This window comes from Danio rerio, chromosome 2, assembly GCF_049306965.1.
Source record: "Danio rerio strain Tuebingen ecotype United States chromosome 2, GRCz12tu, whole genome shotgun sequence".
Taxonomy (NCBI): Eukaryota; Metazoa; Chordata; class Actinopteri; order Cypriniformes; family Danionidae; genus Danio; species Danio rerio.
The window spans coordinates 35,155,162-35,175,998 of NC_133177.1; the positions used below are offsets into that span (position 1 = coordinate 35,155,162).

At 36.7% G+C, this 20,837-nt stretch overlaps 1 long non-coding RNA gene across 1 annotated transcript in view; it reads left to right on the forward strand.

The window, feature by feature from the left end:
* The window catches only part of LOC137487932 (uncharacterized), a 46,354-nt gene extending 40,356 nt beyond the window's left edge, over nucleotides 1–5,998 (forward strand). Inside the window, exon 3 of the long non-coding RNA XR_011006759.2 lies at nucleotides 3,938–5,998. This is a non-coding gene — a long non-coding RNA (uncharacterized lncRNA). The remainder of the gene's footprint in view (nucleotides 1–3,937) is intronic.
* The last annotated feature ends 14,839 nt before the right edge of the window (nucleotides 5,999–20,837 follow it).

Sequence of the window (20,837 nt, forward strand, 5' to 3'; positions counted from 1 at the left end):
TTGCCTTGTGTATGTTTGACATGGAGCACAAACAACAACTTACTGCTTTTAAACACAAAAATGTGCAACATGCTTATAAAATTAACAGTTAAATAAGTAGCAAGGACATCAGTTTATATAAGCCGGACATCAGTTTATAGGCCTCTACTGTACCTATAGTGGTTTGGTTTGAAAATGATTGATTGGTCAGTGGTATGCAACATCTGTGCTGTAACGCATACATGCAGTTCAAGTAACTATAGACAACCTGAGGGCCTCAAGGGCTCTTTATTGTTCTGTCCCATTGTTTACTGCACGGCATGATTGTAAATATCTTTGACAAGTATTGTATTGCTGCTCGGCTCCTTATCTTAAAGGAACTTAGCTTAGATGAATGTTCAAAGAGCACCATGCGTGGGCATGTGCTGATATGCTTATATACTCTACAGTGCTATATGTTATTTTATTTTCCTCCCGAAGCACTCTTGACACTACTCTCCTCATTTTGTCTCATAAAAGTTAAAGTTTTCCTAAAGAAAAATGCACAAAAATGTCTATTTTCCACTCAGTGCACCTTTAAAGAAACCATGACCTGGATGCAGGTGTGCTGGTTCAATAGAAATACGCACAAGTGTGACGTAAATGTGATTTCACAGCACAGTTGAGTAAACCTGTCGTATAATCTGTATACTTGACAACACGGAAGATAACGATATTAGACAGCAGTGGCAGAGAGCATGCAGGAAACAGCCGTGACAGCTGCGCTTTGTTCTTTGTGTACCCAAAATGCCGACCCTTTCTTATCTTAAAGATATATGAGTGATTTCCTGCTTTCTCTTGGCACACATTCACAGTCTGTTATGCGCCTGGCACTGCTACAACTTTTACAAAGGAAGGAAATGCCATATATGGTTTGGCAGATCTGCAGCGCTCTGATGTACAGTAGTACAAAGTATACCGATGCCCTTTACAGCTTTTACAGTTGGCCTATTAGCATATGAATCAACTAGTTCAAGGGCATTTTACAGTGCTGCCAAAACATCAGACCAAATGTTATCTCCAAACAAATGCTAGACCCAACATTAACTTCACTAACTCTTTTCTCTTTTTAATGTATTGTTCTGTGAAACGTAAAGGTGTTACTAAGGTTTTAGAAAGGTTCCATATTTTAAAGACTTAAGCATTTTGAAAACAGAAAGCTCTTTTTTTCCACTATAAAGAACTTTCTGTACATGGTAAAGGTCTCTGTGAAACTAACAAAACGAAAGAACCTTTATTTTTAGAAGTGTTGAGCCCTGTTTTGTTGCTTTAGATTAGTGGCCCAGAACTAAACCTCACAAAAACTTTTTTTTTCTCTATCTATGAATTAATTTTATTCTGAAGAAACAATGCCAAAAACTAATATTATTATTAATACTATTTTATTTATTTATTTATTTTCCACTGTGAATTATGAAAGTCTATAAGGTGCAGTATGTAAGTTTGACCCCCATTGGTTGAACTAGGTATTGCATTCCTGGATCAAAACACATGGAAGCGCAGGTTGCCAAATTGAGAACTAACAGGAGCAAGCCATCAAGCCTAAATGCTTATTCAAGGATAATTTAAATCTTGTTTTAAATAAAAGCAGCGACACGTTTGTCCTAACCAACACCTGGAATTTATATATTAAAAACGGCTTCTATTTCTTGCAGGTGAACAACAGACAACTGATAATGATCACCTCAGATAAACCTCATGTGCTTTATTTAGTGTTAAATGCTAACAATGTGAGTTTGAATGCCATTTCACTTGATATTTATTGCCATACTGCTGAAAGCAGCAGCAGATGATATTGAAATCTAGAACTGTAAGTTAATGAAAACCAATTCATAGTGATTCAGCATGTACATTTAATAATGTTAATGAGGTTTAATTTGTATTAATTAGATCATAAACCTTACCAATTTTGTGAGTGAGTGCATATTCTTTGCTTCTGAATGGCTGTGCTTAAATTTCTGTCGTGTTTTGTCTAGTCCAAACAGCCAAAGTGCTTATCACTGCAAATTTCATCACGTAGCGAATTGTTAGGACACAGGGTTACAATGTAACCTGCTCACCTAATGTTTACGTTAGTAGTATTGATATCATTTGTTAATTAATAATGTTATGTGGAACTCTGAATCTGCGTCTCATTTCGAAGTCTTCCACTGTCCACCAGAGGTCACATTTCGGTCATGGGCGCATGCTTTGAAAACTTTTATGACTGAATGAATTAAATACGCTGTTTTCCACAAAGGCAACCTGGTGAGCTGAAATGTGATTGGCTAAACTGATGCTGGGCGGGTTAAAAGAACCAAAACAAGCACAGCCTTTCCGTTATGTAACTCACATTTTCAAAGCAGAATATCTGACTTCAGCATTGTTTTTCAGATAAACAAGAATGTTCACCTGGCATGTTTCTTAAATATCTACAAACATATTATGGCATTTTTATGCTTTTGAAGAGTCAAAAACTCACATACAGCACCTTCAACAAATAAGCACAAATTGAATTGAAGTGAATAAAAATAAACCTTTTTAGGTACATAGTAATCTAAATCTTTACATGCTGGATTATGAAATTTATTGTGAAAGGGTTTCATTATGGCTCTAATACCAAAATACATTAAGACTTTGCCCAGTAAATGTACATGCTTTCATCAGGAATATGCATTTTTTACAGCAATTTCTGATTTGACTCCAAGACTTCTCCTGTCAGATCTTGTATGTAGATGTTGATTCATTGAATTGTTCAGTTGGTTCAAAATGCAGATGTATTCATCAAGAAACAATGCTTTTGACAGCACTGCATTTGCAAATTTAAACTGACATTTCATTAACATTAGTTGGCTTTCGTTTTTTGGCAGAGAGTCTTAAGTGTCTTGCCAGCCATATCTCCATCACTGCATTATCATTCATTCGTTTTCCTTTGGTTTAGTCCCTTTATAAATCAGCAGTAGCCACAGCTGAATGAACCACCAACTTATCCAGCGGTTGTTTTACACAGCGGATGCCCTTCCAGCTGCAACCTAGTTCTGGAAAACATCTATACACACTCATTCACACACATACACTATGGCCAATTTAGCTTATTGATTTCACCTACAGTCTACCGCATGAACTATACACTACAGTATACACTCGAACCAGTGACCTTCTTGCTGTGAGGTGACAGTGCTAACCACTAAGCCACCATGTCACCCATCTCTGCATTAGATTTTGCAAAAAATCAGTCATTTAGGCTTCATCTTAATACACACAGTCAAGAAAATCATTCATTTCCTTTTAAACCATTCCCTTAACTCACAGAATTGTAACTGCGATTGGCAAAGAAGTAGTTTACAGAAACATAACGCATCACTGAGAGATCATCGTGACTTCAAAATATTTGAATAATATCAAATGATTTGGCACGAACTGCACCTTCCACATTAAATGCAAATGAGACTGTTTTTCCAGCAGCTCACCACCCACACTGACAGCTTAACTTTTATTCAGCAGAATTTCAAAGGAGCCCATTGCCGCAGATCGCGTTTCACTGCATTGAGGATGTAGCAGCGGTTCATATCCAAGACGTGCTTTTTGTCTGCTTTGCTCACATTTGATACTCAGCTCCTTTTAACTCGCACAGCTGCCAAAAGAAACCTCTTTGAACTCTAGCCTTGAGGTCAGTCCCGCTTAATGGCTTAAAACTCCATACTTTCCTCATTACCAGAGCAGACGGTTGACTCGACTCGATCTGTCAGACTGACTGGAGAATTCGATACTGTAACTCTGTCTCTGCTGACTCACATAAACTTGTTGCTGTTTCTCTGCATGACAAAGAAGTTATTAGGCTGTTTGTGTTCATATTTGTACATTTATAACAAAGGCTGCAGCTATGACAGCAGGAGGTGTAACTGTTCTCCTCTATTGTCTCGTTTTATCTTGCATCTAGTTCTGCCATCCAGATGGACCCAGACGCTCCATGTTGTTGGAAGAGCTGGGTTTCTTTTTCCAGCTGTTATCAGCGCTCATGGACATCTGAAGTGGAGCTGAGAGGGTAAAGTCATACTGAAAGTGAGCAGAAAGCTGAAACTGGGTCAGGCAGTTTTGCCAAGCAGCTGGAACACACACGGATAGGCACACACTCTTGCAAATAAAGCTTCTTTATTGGCACCGGTGGTTCCATGAAGAACATTTACATTCCACCAAAGGTTTGGTGCGATGGAAAAAAGGTTCATTAGAGAATTAAAAGGTTTTTCGCATGATGACTGCATCTGAAAGTTTAGACTGCAGACGTGTTGCCTCGCTGCCCAATCAGGCAGTGATTATAGAAGCAGATTGTGTGCATGAAAACATCTCGTAAAACTGACTTCTTGATAACTAAGGAGATTTTTGCTTACTCCAATGCTAGAAATTGCATCAAGTTCAATTCAATTCATCTTTATTTCTATAGTGCTTTTGTAATGTAGATTGTGTCAAAGCAGCTTAACATAGAAGTTCTAGTAAATTGAAACTGTGTCAGTCCAGTTTTTAGAGTTGAAGTTCAGTGTGGTTCAGTTCAGTGTGGTTTAATTTTCACTGCTAAAAGTCCAAATACTAAAGGGCAAATCCATTGATGCGCAGCTCCACAAGTCCCAAACCAAGCAAGCCAGTGGTGACAGCGATGAGGAACAAACTTCACCAATAGATAAAAGTGAAGGAAAAAAGCCTTGAGAGAAAGCAGGCGACCATTTCTCCTCTGGCCAAACTTCTTGTGCAGAGCTGCAGTCTTGGCACTCGAGGCTGGAGAACAGTGGAAGTCTACTGTGGAGAAGCTCCAGGTGTGAGTAGGTCACCAGTGGGTGTATCAGGCTGGCCCACGGGATCAATGCGGAGACTTGTCTGTCACTGTGGTTTTTTAAGTCTCCGCTCCTCCATGACCGCCACAGTATCTGCTCAGGATACGGCCTGGTCCAGGATTATGGATAAATGTAGATAATGTGGAAAACATCCATTCACACACACAAATTTTCACTCTAGCTGCACTTTGAGATGCTTAATTAATTCAGCTCAACTGTTAGAAATGAAACTCACAAGATTCCAGATATCCAAGTCAGCGAAGGATACATCTATGCAGCCTTCGAAATTCAACTTTCTTCTGAGACAAGAAGTAAAAACTTTGAAGTGATTTTGGATTTGAGCGTACATTAATGCCTTACTACCTTATAATGCTGCCTCTAAAGGCAGAATTTTAGCTTTCACACAGACTAAGAGACAAAATGGTTGTGTTAAGTGGTTCACTGAAAGGAAGCCAAAATGGTTTATGACATTGCTGCGAAAACTGGAGTATTTTAAAAGGGATAGTTCACCCAACAATCATTTACTCACACTTGACTTGTTCCAAACCTTGTTCCAGGTGTGTGCGTTCTTTCAAATATTGACCTCCACAGTAAAAGAATACTAACTAAATAAAATAATTTGAAAGTCAATGATTACAGGTTTCCAACATTCTTTAATATATCTTCTTTTCTGTTTAACAGAAATAAAAAAACTCAAACACGTCTGAAACAAGTAAATGATGAGTAAATGACAGAATTACAGCATTTATATTATTGGGTGAACTATCACCTTAAGAATTTTTAAGTGTTGAAAAATGCTGAAGTGTTTCAACTCAAATGAAGCAAATCTAGGAGACATGGTGGCGCAGTGGGTAGCACGATTGCCTTACAGCAAGAAGGTCGCTGGTTCGAGCCTCGGTTGGGTCAGCTGGCATTTCTGTATGGAGTTTGCATGTTCTCCCTGTGTTTGTGTGGATTTCCTCTGGGTGCTCCAGTTTCCCCCACAAGTCCAAAGACGTGCGTTAGGTTAACTGGGTAAGCTAAATTGGCCATAGTGTATGTGTGTGCTTGAGTGTGTATGGGTGTTTCCCAGTGTTGGTTGCAGCTGGAAGATCATCTGCTGTGTAAAACATATGCTGGATAATTTGGCTGTACATTTCGCGGTGATAACCCCGGATTAATAAAGGGACTAAGCCAAAAAAAAAATAAATGAATGAATTAATGAAGCAAATGTGGACAAACTCAAGAGTTAAGGGTTAATTTAATTTGGTTAATTAAATATATGTCAGTATTTTAAACCAAATTTGTGGAAACAACTTAGCATTTTTTAGAATGTTTGTTATGAATACATAAACACAATTATGATTAGATTTAAGATGCACCTTAAAGGCATGTCATGTTGGAAATAAATCTGTAATGATATTGGTTGTATTTAATTATGCAAGGGTTTATATTTTGTGTTCAGTTCTGAATAAATTTTAAAGTTCTTCAAAGTCTCTAATTCTAACCAAGGCTGCATTTATTTGATGAAAATGAATATTGTGAAATATTATTAGAACTCAATTCAACGCTATATAACTTAAGTTTTAAAATGCGCTGTTGTTTTATATTTTCAGCAGCATTATTGCATTCTTCAGCATGACATTAAAAAAGCATTTCTAATAAATGTTGACAACAATTTTTTTAAAACTGTTAAACCTTTTCTGTATTCTTTGATATTAGAAATATCACATAACAAGCATTTATTTGAAGTGTAAAGTATCATATCCCATATTTTTGTAAACAAATCTAATTTATGTCATGTAGTTTTTTAGCAATATGAATACCTGCTTTCATACCGTACATTATATATAATTTTATTATATATATAATATTTGCTAACCTGTATTAGTCATCAATTGAACATTTGTGCATTCCTATTCAATTATTCAATCAACTTTAACATTTACTCATGACCTCAACAATACCAGAATTACACAAAACATATCCTTTTTCAATCATGACCAAATATGCACATTGTCTCCAATTCACACTAAAAACTAGACGTCTCAATCACTCTATCAGATGCTTTTGTCCCTTGACATTTTAGCTCTGAACAGCTGACCCATAAAATCCAGCTGTCATAGTTGAAGCTATCCAGTGCCAAGATGCCAGTTCCTTTACTTAGGACCATAAAATCCTGTTGTTAGTTGCCCTGTGGTGTCTATATGTATAAACGGCTTTGTCTGGTTAGAAAGGGTCATGGAAGAGCCATATATTATGGACATTGACCTAAAACCCACAAGCATCTGCCATTGAAAACAGGCTGTAATAAGATCATGAGACAGGTCTAATCCTGGGCCTTGCTCACACTCGACTTCAGAGGAAGTTTCAATAGATTTTAATTTGATCTTACATGTACATTAAATGCATTGTAAGCATGTGTTTATAGCGAGGTGGACATGTTTAGTGGGATGCCAAGAGAGAATGGTGACCACTGTGGCATTAAAAGATGTAAAGACAGAGCTGGTGCGCACATTGGCTGGATAATTGAGCTGCTTCTGTGTGTGTGTGTTTCTGTATGCAATGCCATTACTGTTGTCTCTGTCTTGAGAGTATGAGCAGCTGCTCTGTCTCCAGTAAACAGTGTGGAGCAGATTACTCTAATGCCCCATAATCGCAGTTACATAACACACACACACACTCATCCTTTGTTGTGATTTCAGATCGTCTTCATTGAACTCGCAAACAGTTTGCCTTTTAATCAAACAATGCAGCATTGTAGGCAATAAGTGAGGTTGCTGTCAGCTTTCATCAGCAGTTTGTGACAAAATAACAATGTTTGTGGATCAGTTTGGTTTAGGATTGCACTTTATTTCATATCATCTGATATACTGATATCAGTTTTTACATGTCAAAGTTTCAAGCAAAAGACTTGATGTCATACAGTTTAAAAAATATATGAGCTTGATAAAATTTGCTAAAACAGAGAAGTAAGAGTGGATATGAGATGAGCTGATCAAGAACTGTCTCAGCATTTTTAAGGGTTAGTTCACCCAAAAATGAAAAAAAAAATTAATTTACTAAATCTCAGGCCATCTGAGGTGCAATGAACACTTTTATTTAAAACAGTGTTTCTTGGTGATTCATAAAAGACATGTAGATAACATTGTAACAAGAGAGAAAAAATAGAGAAGCAAAATTAATATATTTGGATCCTGGTCATTTATTGAGCTAAAACAATCAATCTGTTCCACCAACTTATGCAGCATATGTTTTACGCATCAGATGCCCTTCCAGCTGCAACCCATCTCTGGAAAAAAAGACAATATTCGCAAAAATATTAACATTAATACCTTAAAGTCTGAGACTTTTATTTTAGTATGTTGATGCACAGAGCAGCACGATGGCTCAGTAGTTAACACTGCGGCCTCATAGCAAGAAGTTCATTGGTTTGAGCTACGGCTGGGTTAGTTGGCATTTCTGTGTGGAGTTTGCATGTTCTCCTCATGTTTGCGTGGGTTTCCTCCAGGTGCTCCGGTTTCCCCCACTGTCCAAAGACAAGAGCTATAGGTGATCTGAATAAGCTAAATTGGCCGTAGTGTATGTGTTTGAATGCAAGAATTTATGGATGTTTCCTAGCACGGGGTTGCAGCTGTAAGGTCATCCGCTGTGTAAAACACATGCTGAATAAGTTGGCTAATGGACTAAGGAGAAGAGGAATGAATGTTAATGCACTTTCGGCTGAAACTGAATATTGAGTAGGGGGCAGGGGTTCCATTTGCGCATTATTCCCTAAAAGCAAACAAATGGTAAGAGGGGCGTGGTTAAGAATATTGCAATGGAAGCCATCAAGTGCTTCACCACTGCCATAGAAAGAAAAACTGTACATGTGTAGTTGAACAATAAGAGTTGAGTTCATGGAAATGACAAACTGTGAGCCTCAAAAATTACTTTCTACATCGCATATCCTCTGAATGGAAAAAATCACTAAAAAACAGGCCAATCTGAACCGTACCTCTAATAGCCCCAGGTTAACGTTATTTCTTATGTATGTGGGACTCTTAAGTTAAAAACAGGACCAGCATTATAGACATTATTTTGATTCAACAGGCATGGAGTATCTCCTCTGATCACAGTGCATGAGAACCAGAATGCTTAATACAGGAAAGATGGATTATACATTTATTCAAGCATTTGTTGGCTAGAATTATACTTTTCCTATCTTGTATCCACAACACATAACTCAGGAGCAAACTATATTGTTAATGCTTACAGATAGCTATTAGGTAATCTTTGAAATATCTCACTCGCTCCTTGCTAACATGACTTTCTTCACCAATTCAGTCAAAACAAATGTCATTTGACAAGAAATATACTCAATTTTGATAAAATATTTTTTGACAACTGATGTATGATTATTTTGGTCGTGTGTATTTCAGTGTACATCACTGTCAATGTTTGTAACTGATAAGAGCACACGGGCTAACTTCATTGCAACGGTTGCCTATTAATTTTACAGTTCAATTTAAGGACTTACTGTACGTCTATAAAGATTTGCATAGTCAAATTCCTAAATAGACTTCAGATATGCAGTCTTATACAAGTCAGCCATTGAGGTAATCCCAAAAATGTCTATTAAAGCTTCCAAAGTCCTTTCTAAAATTTAAAGGTGACTGAGCCTTTTTAGTTTGCTGCACCTTGCCTTTGGTATGGCCTATCTTTGGATATTAGGTTATTTTAAAGCACTTTAAAAGAGCCAGGGCTTTTGGTGTAAACTAGTGTAGGTTTATATGTTGATGCATGCTTGTAGTGTTTGTCATGCTCCTTCTATGTTTGGTTGATTTAGCTCTGTTCATTGTATTTTCTAAGCTATTATTGGAAAACACTTTGGCCAATGTGTGTTGTTTTTAAATGTGCTATACAAATAATAAACTTATTAAATTTGGGTAAAAACAGAGCATTACATTCTACGGTCAATTCCTTGGATTTTAAATGGGTTTGTAAAATCATTTGTGGGAAACAATTTATAACTAAAGTATGTGCATTCGGTGTGCCTTTGATTTCTCCTCTTCTCAGTTCATGTGCTGAACACTAAAAGAATCAGGCAGAGTTGGAGTTATTTCCTCATTTTTTAATCCCAGATTTCTTATTACAGTCTCAGACTTTTGTAAGCCAATTTACATATAGTAAATACATTACATATACAGCAGCACATATACAGTACCCAATACTGTATGTCAGTGCCTTAAATATTTTCAAGAGGCGTCTCGTGTTTCTCCTGCAGCATGCTGTAATGTGTGAAACATGTATGTTCTAGTGTGACAGCACCGAATGCTTTCCCAGACCGTGAGGCCCTTCTTCTCCTGTCACGCTTCCACAGAAAGGCTTTCAAAGCAAGCCGTTACCCATATACAGTACCATGGGCACACCTGTCATGCTAGCAGTTAACTTTCAAAATGAGCACAATTCCTGGAATCCCACTGCTTCAGCGCCAAAGGGAAATTCCCATTAGGAAGACCTCCTTCTTTCTTCATGCACTGAGGAGCAAAGGTGAAGACACACAGTTTAAGTTGCAAATTAAGTCAAACAAGTATTAGAGAATTGGGCTTTAGCCTTAAATGAGTGTTGACTAGAAGGTAAATTGCTCAGTGTTTCTGTATGTAGATGCTTAAATTGTTTAGTCAAACTCTATTTCTTTTAATTAGGGTACTGTTGGTTTCTTGAGTAATCAGAAAGAAGGGGAAATACAACCACTTTGCTCTGAGTTGATAATCTAAAGGAATTTAGCCTCACTTAATATCACCTGGCATAATAAACTACTGTTTAACACAATATACACTCATTGGCTACTTTATTAGGTACACCTGTCTGACCGCTCGGTAACGCAAATTTTAAATCAGCTAATCACATGGCTGCAACTCAATGCATTTAGGAATGTAGACATGGCCAAGACAATCTGCTGCAGTTCAAACCGAGCATTAAAATGGGAAAAAAAGGTGAGTTAAGTGACTTTAAATGTGGCATGATTGATGGTGCCAGACGGGCTGGTCTGATTATTTCAGAAACTGCTGATCTACTGGGATTTTTCACGCACAACCATCTCTAGGGTTTATAGAGAATGGTCCAAAAAGCAGAAAATATCCAGTGAGCGGCAGTTCTGTGTGCCCAAATGCCTTGTTGATTCCAGAGGTTAGGGGAGAATGGCCAGACTGGTTCCAGCTGAAAGGCAACAGTAACTCAGATAATCACTCGTTACAATCGAGGTATGATGACGAGCATCTCTGACTGCACATAACACGCCCAACCTTAAGGCTAAGCACAGGAAACTCAGGCTACAATTCACAGAGTCCTACCAAAATTGGACAATAGAACGTTGCCTGTACGTTGACAATAAAAACGTTGCCTGGTCTGATGAGTCTCAATTTATGCTCGACATTCAGATGGTAGGGTCAGAATTGAACTTTAACAATATGAAACATGGATCCATCCTGCCTTGTATCAATGGTTCAGGCTGGTGGTGGTAAGGGTAATGGTGTGGGAGATATTTTCTTGGCACATTTTGGGCCCATTGGTACCAATTGAGCATCGTGTTAAGGAAGTTTAGAAGGCAAAAAAAAAAGGTCCAACCTATTACTAGTAAGGTATACCTAATAATGTGGCCAGTGTGTATAATACATTATTGGTACATAACACTGTATAAAGTACTGGCTGTAGACATTAGTTACACCATTAACTTTAGCCCCAACCAAAGCCTAAACTTTACTCCAAACTATAGTTTTATTACTACTTTACACCTAACAATACTAACAAAAATATTTAGTAGTTAAGGCAAGGCAAGGCAAGTTTATTTATATAGCACATTTCATACACAGTGGCAATGCAAAGTGCTTTACATAAACAAGAATAAAAGAAACAAGTAAAATAAAAATAAAAACAAATAATAAAAATGCGTAAAAACAAAACAAAACATAAAAACAGGTAAAATGTGATATAAAAGAATGAAGAAGAAGAGAAAAACATGATAGTGCAATTTGTCGGACGCAGCACAGGGCTCATTCAGTAAAGGCACAGCTAAACAGATGTGTTTTCAGTCTTGATTTGAATGTGCCTAATGTTGGAGCACATCTGATCATTTCTGGAAGCTGATTCCAGCAGCGAGGGGCATAGTGGCTGAAAGCTGATTCACCCTGCTTTGACTGAACTCTTGGAACTTCTAGTTTATATGATCCTAAAGATCTGAGTGATCTGTTAGGTCTGTATTCAGTGAGCATATCTGTAATGTATTTAGGTCCTAGGCCATTTAGTGATTTATAGACCAGTAATAATACTTTAAAATCTATTCTGAATGTAACTGGCAGCCAGTGTAAAGACCTGAGGACAGGTGTGATGTGCTCTGATTTTCTGGTTCTGGTTAGAATTCTGGCTGCAGCGTTCTGGATGAGCTGCAACTGTCTGACTGTCTTTTTAGGAAGACCAGTGAGGAGTCCATTACAGTAATCCACCCTGCTGCTGATAAAAGCATGAACAAGTTTTTCTAAATCTTCACTAGAAACAAAGCATCTGATTCTTGCTATGTTTTTGAGATGATAGTATGCTGATTTACTGACTGCTTTGACATGACTATTGAAACTCAGATCTGACTCCAGAGTCACACCAAGATTCTTGACCTTATTTTTTGTCATTTGACCTTTAGTGACAAGGTACGCATTTACCTTGAGAACCTCATCTCTGTTCCCAAACACAATCATTTCAGTTTTCTCTTTGTTTAATTGAAGAAAGTTTTGGCACATCCAATTGCTCATTTCATCAATGCATTGGCAGAGGGTGTCAATGGGGCTGTAAGGCAGTAAGGCTAGGTAGATCTGAGTGTCATCAGCATAGCTGTGGTAGGAGATTTGGTTCTTTCTCATTATTTGGCTCAGAGGGAGCATGTAAAGGTTGAACAGGAGAGGTGCCAGAATCGAGCCCTGTGGGACTCCACACATCATGGGTGTCCACCTCGACCTATGGTCACCTATACTGACATGGTAACCTCTACCTTCAAGGTAAGATCTAAACCATTTGAGGACTGTCCCAGACAGCCCAACCCAGTTTTCCAGCCTATCCAGAAGCATGCTGTGATCGACAGTGTCAAATGCAGCACTGAGATCCAACAATACCAGCACTGTTATTTTGCCTGAATCTGTATTTAGGCGTATATCATTGATTATCTTTATAAGAGATAAGATAAAGGGAGAGTTCACCCAAAAATAAAATCTGTCATAATTTATTCACCCTTCACTTGAGTTTTTCTTCGGTTGAACACAACAGAAATTATTTAGAAGAATGATCAGCTTTCTTCAAAATAGCTTACTTTGTGTTCAACAGAAGAAAGAAACATAAAGTTTTAAAAAGAAACTCGTAAAGTTTTAAAACCGCAAAAGCAAGAGTAAATGGAGAGGTAATTTTCTTTTTGGGGGAACGATCCCTTTAAAACCATCTAAAATTAATAATTATACTGTAATATGGTTACAGTAGGTTCATTTTCTGTTGATTAAACCTGTCCTAATTAAAAGCTCACTTTGATTCTCATGTAACTGTGCAACAAACTAAATCCCAGTTCTTCAGTAACTATTATGTGGTTTAATTGTTATACTTTTGTACTTTAATTAACTTGTCCCAGTTGTTCTCACGCATTTATAATGCAAAAGATAGCTGATGTGCATCGTGCAAGTTGTACTTGAAACATTTCAGTTACATTTTAGTGAACTTGGGAACTGTTATCTCTTTATTGTATTGCAAGCGGCACTTTAAAGCTCAATTCATTGCTCCTTTGAAGATACGGCATATTTGTCAATGCACTGTGGGATTTCACAACTAATGGATTGCAGAGTTTACACACGGTACGCTTTCCTATAGTTAAAAGACCATCGACACTGATGAAAGTGACAGTTCACTAGCTGTTGAGATGGTAAAAACTGTAAATCAAAACCATAGACCACTTTATTTGCTTGTCATGAAAACAAAATTTTGCATATATATTTTGTTAATATATATATATATATATATATATATATATATATATATATATATATATATATATATATATATATATATATATATATAAGTTTGTCTATAGAAATTCTACATTATTTAGCATATCGATCCAAACGATAATTATAATACACGGTTTCATGCAAAGCAGCTTCAAAATATATTGAATGTGTTAGATATACTGACATTATTTATACTGAGAACATTTGTTTCGTACTAAATTATTTGCTTTTCCATGATTTTGGAATAAAAGTTTTTCCCTTTTGAAGTTTATAAGAAATCTAAAATAAAAGGCGTTAGAGGAAATCTGTGGCTTAGAGTATAGTTTTTCATGACACACACACATTATTGTTCTTTTCGTTCATTGTATTAATTTCAGAAAAACACACAGGAGGAGGTCATGATTCCTCAAGTGTCTGTAATGGGCTGATATGATTTCAAAAGCTGCACTGATATCAGATATCTTCTAAAGAAAGTCGATAGCACAATAAAAGCTTGTAATTATTCAACAAATCGGTAATTGAGAAGCAAAGGATGAAGGAGGAAGCGTGTGGTGTAGAGTTACGGCTGAAAAAGTCCATGACTAATTCCTCTGTTCTGGATCGAAGGGAGTGTTCATGTATGTTCCTCTCTAGAATTTACATTAACCCTACCCATATTTGACTTCATTCACTGGAAATTTTAAAGATATATTCATCTCATATCTGCTTTATTAAAGCACGCCCATCGTTGTATGACTTTAAAGCCCAGAGAGCGAGTGAAATCTACTGCTTGTCTTTTGTTAGTCCAGGGATTCATCATGGGCTTTAGGGCTCAACAGCAGTGTCGTTCACACTTTGACCTATTATTTTTGTGCAAATACAGAAAATAAATAAATAAATCAAGCCAGTAATATTAAACACGATATGGTCATTCATTGACATTTGGCCCAAATTGGAGAAGTCTGTTGTTTGCCTATAGTTAGTCAAAGTTTTGTTTTGGAAGTGCTTGTAAAAAAAAAAAAGATGTTTAAAGATTACTGTCTGCGTAATGTTTATACTGCTCCTTCAACAGATGTTTAACTGACTATAAGAAACTTAGCAAATACATGTCTTACACTAACCCTAAGCCCAACCTTACAGTCTACTTATAATCTAACGAGAATTAGTTGGCATGTAGATGCAATGTAACTTAAATTCAACAAACAGACCATGAAAATAAAAAAGTGTGATGAAAGACCCATCCTCCACTGATAAAAGGTCCAGAATCTGTCCCATACATGAGCTCTTTTGTCTAATTTTGACTGCTGTGCCATCATAAGTTGTGAAAGCATCAAAGAAAGCTTTCAATAAATGCAAACAATTTTACACCATGTCCTGTTGTGCAAAAAAATAATAAATAAATAAATAAATACATAACACGGAATCTGATGTAAGTGGAGTCATCTTTCACTACAAGTAACTTTTATTTTAGGTCTTGGAGTTCTTGAAAGAAAACAAAATAACTATAAAAAGGTGCCCATATTAGAGTTTATTTTTATAATAATAAGGCTATTTTTGTCGATGAACTTTTTGAATATTTTTTTTTTCACTAAAAAAGATTTAAAAAATCAAGAAGCTCTGCATGTTAATGTTTTAACTGTTTATGGTACATTAAAAAGAGTGATTATGATGACCCTCTGACAAACTAATCCAGCTAAAAATAGTGGTTAAAATGTCACTAAAATGCAGTATTTAAACCTCATAATTAAATAGAAAATAAGGTAAATAACTGCAAAAAGATCCACTTTTTAAGAAAAAAGGACCAGCCTCTACACCAGGCTGGCTACAGGCCTGAGTGATATTACAGTATCAGCCGGAAAAAAAAGTGATGTTTTGGAAAACTGATCAGTGGTATTTATAAAAGTACACCAGACACTCTAAATACACTGTAAAATAGACAACACAAAGGAATTAAATTAATCAATTAAATTTTTACAGATTTAGGTGAATTAAAAATAAAACAATTAAGTTGTTGCAAAAAAAAAAACTCGATAATTGTATTGATTCAGCTCATTTCAAATATGTAATTTGAACAAACAGCAAACGTCATTTTTTGAGTGTATAGACAGTTAATTCTGATCTGCAAAGCATATATGTTCAAGTGTTTAATCTATTTTGTTTGAATATTATTTTAATGATTGGTTTCCTCCAGGTGTTACAGTTTCCCCCACAGTCTAGAGACATCTGGTACAGGTGAATTGAATAAGCTAAATTGCCCATAGTGTATGTGTGTGAATAAGTGTGTTTAGATGTTTTCCAGTACTAGGTTGTAGCTGAATAAGCATCCGCTGTGTAAGACATATGCTGAATAAGTTGCCGGTTCATTTTGCAATGGTAACCCCTGATGAATAAAGAGAGTAAAATTAATGAATTAATTATTTTAATGAAGCTGAAAAACACAAAACACATTTTTTTTTCAGAATTAAAAATAAGTTTGGGGGAAGTAAAAGTAGTTTTTATTCGAAGAGGAGTTAAAAAGTTCAAAAACCAATGGATTGGAAAAATAACTGGCTTATTATTTCTGATCTATTATTTCTGATAAAGAAAGTGCTGTGCAGTCATGTGATAAGACTTGCCTTCAGTATTTTTACAATGTCAAATTTTGCATAGAAAAAGAAGCTGTCTAGCTTATTAAAGTAAAATCATTAGAGATGACTGATCATTACTTGGACTTGATATGAGGATGACAGATCTGTCAGTGGCTTAATCACATGATCATGGAGGAAAGTTTGATGGGGATCTCAGCAATGCTCCATTATGAATGAACCGAATCGTTCAAGTGGAACTGAACTCAAGTGCAGATGTTTGCACTAGAAAGTTCCTCCACATATGACTGAGAAGGCTCTATTGTGAATGAGCAAACGCTGCGTGTTCCCAGAGTTATTGCGATCTCCCGGGATAGTGGGCACAGGTCCAGCATTGTGTGCTACTTGTCGTGCAGTGAGCGAATGAGAGTTTGATGCGATGGTGACCCCATGAATGGCCTCTGTTGTGTTTGAACTCACCTCACACAGAGGTGAAGAATGAGTCCCGCTCGGCCTGGGAAGTGAACTCACGCTCACTTTGAGAGTTGAAATTCAGTGCATGTGTCTTCATGTTTTCATTTCCAGTCTTCTGGGTGAAAACTGAATGAGGAAAAAAGCATCTGATTACTCTTTTATCTCCGACAGCAGGCCTCCCTGACCCTCTCTGCATAGTACTGCCATTGTTGCCAAAGCTGTCTGCACAGTTCCTTATTACGCAAGAGTTTACTTAAACTGTGGCAGACTACAACTGCCTCCAGAAGGAGCGTGTGTCTGTTTATGTGTCAGCAGGCGAGTGTTGTTTATTTACCCTTGTGTTAAATGGGCAGCCCGCTGGAGTCGTGGACCGTAGCTGTGGGAGATCCCTGAGGACTCGCTGTGGAGCCTACAAGCTGAGCGGAAACTTTCCACCTAAAACCCTCTGATTTATGACTCAAATACTCAAGAAAGGAGACCTCAATACTGCTATGCAAAGGCAAAATGAGCAAACTTTGTAGACTCCTAAGAGTTTATTTTTTAATTTATTAATTTCTTTATTTGTCACAATGCCATCGAAGGCCCATCAAACTACTCTGCAATGGAAAGGTTCTGCATAACTTAAAGGTTCAATATCAACTAGCAAATTTTTAGGAGTGTAAGTTTCTAAGTGACATGGAATGAAATATAGATATTTACGCAAAAAATGAGGCGTCACAGTGGGTAGCACAATTGTCTCGCAGCAAGAAGGTCACTGGTTCGAGTCCTGGCTGGGTCAGTTGGTCACATTTCTATGTGGAGTTTGCATGTTCTCCCAGTGTTCACATGAGTTTTTTCTGGGTGCTCGGGTTTCCCCTAAAGTCTAAAGACATGTGCTATAGGTGAATTGAAGAACTAAGTTGACCGCAGTGTATGAGTCTGCGTGTGCACGTGAATGAGTGTGTGTGGGTGTTTTCTAGTGATGGGTTGCAGCTGGAAAGGCATCCATTCCGTAAAATATATGCTGGATAAGTTGGATAAGCCATTGTGTGGCCCCCTCCTGGGTTTGATTGGTCACAATGTTTTTTTAGAAAATTACAATAATTATAGTAACACTTGCTCCTAACGTAAAACTGTTCACCGTTTGACAAAGAGTCTACTCGATTTGATAAAATATTTTTGCCAACTGAAGTTTGAATATTTCGCATGCATGTATTTAGGAGTACATTACACTGTGTAAGCATCAGAAGATGCAGAGCTCATTAATATTTTCAAGTCACCTCTTCCAAACAAGGTCAAATAAGACCTTTCTATTCTATATTGGCCAATTACTTGGGTTCGAAATGGGGTTTTAAAGCCTTTTCTGGAGTTTTGTTTGCACTTACCTAAGCCACATACATTCTATGTAAATATCAGAGAACAATTTAATCAATGTATCAATGCATTCTATGCTACCTTTAAAGGTTCCTTATGGAATTATAGAGCTTTTGTACCAGAGGAATGTCTTAATCTTAAAATCATGAACTGCAATTTATCAGCAAAGTTAATTAATCAAAGACTCAGGTTAATATTTAAAGGCGGTTTAGACTAGACATGAATTGGAATTGGGCTGGTCTGAAAGTAAAATAGTGCTGAAAGAAAACTATGAGCTTAATCATTACAATGATATACCAGTAATAATGAGTCATGGTGACACGGCACTGCTAATGTTGTGAAAATATGGTAAAGAATCCAGGCTGACTCTGCTGTTTGCTGCAATATGAGAATACAGCAGGTGTGAGGAGCCCGCATTTTATTTCAAACCTTTGTATGTAAACATGTTAAATATGGTGGTTCATATCTTAACTGGATAAGAATATCGGATTGCACTTACCCTCATGTTAGCTTTCATCCTGGATGACTTTCTGGCTCATATAGAACAGCAAAGAAGCCAACAAAAGTGCATGAACTGCGGATAAAAAACAGCTTCAGGTTTAAAGCAGCATTACAGTTGTAAGCGTTTCACTCTTGGGTCAGCTGTACACATGCATTCATAGTAAATGGTCATTTTATTTAGATGGATGGTGGCTGAACTGACCCTGCATAAAAAATAAAGTAGCAAAAGTGAAAAGGAGCTGTTTGCACCTCAGCAGTGTTTAGAGTGGAAGAACAGGCCAGCCGCTGACAACAATGACAACTTCCAGGAGTCTTCTGCACTTTGCCCCCCATCTTTGTGTGTGCAAATAGAGGAAAGAAAGCGAGAAATAGCAGAGGAAATCATATTAGAGGTAATGAGGCTGTTTGTTGACATAAGCACAGCCCACATGGCAGAGCGTTGCTCAGAGGGGAACTATTGTTTGCCTAGTTATTCAAAGTAAAATCATTCAGAGCAGACTGTTGCTGAATGCAGAAAGGGAAGTGCTGCTTCCCGCTAACTGCTAATTAAAGAAACAAAGGTTGATTCAACGTACACCATTTTTTTTTACTGTAATATCTCAGCAGTTTTCACTAGAAACTGGTTTGGTGTAACGGCATTATTTACGATACAAGTATTTAAAATATGTATTTTCAATAAAAAATTGTGTTTCGTAATTTGTATTTGATTATGTTTATGAAAATGGGTAATTTTTTTGTATTAGAATACTTCAGTGTCTTGTATTTTTAAAATGCTGTAAAATACCTTGTAAAGACTCTACATAATGACCATAAAAATGCGCCCTCTGATTGGTGCTTTCTCAGTTATTTGCGTAGGCTTGAGATCAAACCAGAAAATTTATCAATATTGAGGAAGGTGGTCAATGCTTGGAGTATGAATGGAAATTATTTAACACATAATCATTCTCAGTCTCAGTGCTACAGGTGGAAATGTAGAGGAAGCTCAGAAATATAAAACACCCAAAGATGCTGTACTGGTGTTAACTAAAGGGGTAAACTGTGACATTTCCAGTTATAGAAGAACTGAAAAACTCTTGGGAGAGTGAGTGAACTGCACAAATAATAGTAGCTTTGGATGGATTTATAATGCAGATGCCAAGACAATAAGACAAACAACATTAAAATAAGTCCTACAGTGGCGATTCCTACAATACTTCATAGGCTGATTCTATGCCAGTAGCTGATCTGCAGGTTCCATAGTTGATGAATGACCAAGATGTCTGTCAATGAAGAGTTTATTTGCAAAAACTGATACTGTATCTCCATTTTTTTAAGTTTTATGTTTTCATAGAAGAGTATAATAGCAAAAAAAAAAAACTTGATTTATGGAAAGGACTAAAACTGGAGATTTTAGTTGTTTTCTGAAAGTATTAAAGATTTCAATAACAATATACAATAACAATAAGATTTCAATATATATAAACGGTGTCTTAGTGGTTAGCACTGTTGCCTCACAGCAAGAAGGTTGCTAAATCAAGTCCCGGCTGGGTTAGCTGGCGTTTCTGTGTGGAGTTTGCATGTTCTTCCCTGTGTTGGCGTGAGTTTCCTTCGGGTGCTCCGGTTTCTTCCACAGTCCAAACACACTCTATAGGTCACTAATGGTTTACACTAAAAATGCTGGGTTCTTTTAATCCACATTTGGGTCAAATATGTTAATAAATCATATTATTTCACCCTAATTTCCTTTCATATATCTGTTTTACACTATTGGCTCAGAAAATAGTTTCACTCAGTACTTTTAGGACAGAAATGTACCTATTGAAATCTATTAAAACAACATTATTTCACCCCATTTCCTTCTGTTTTGTTGGCAAGGCTTCAAATGCTTGTTTTTCTATTTTATTCTTTTGAGAAGATGCTTAACCTTTAGTATATGGAAAATAGAAGATTTTCTTTTTTTTTTTTTTAGAGAAGTGAAAAGTGGCATTGCATTATAAATCATTATAATAAAATATATAAATATAAATCATTGTACTAGAATTCTGTATACACCGTTTGTCCTTCAGGTCAAAAATGATGCATTTAATAAACCTTTAAAATAAAGCAGCTAAATTTAAGTCCAATCCTCAAATCTACAGAATTTTGCATAAAGAAACAAGCTAATCTTC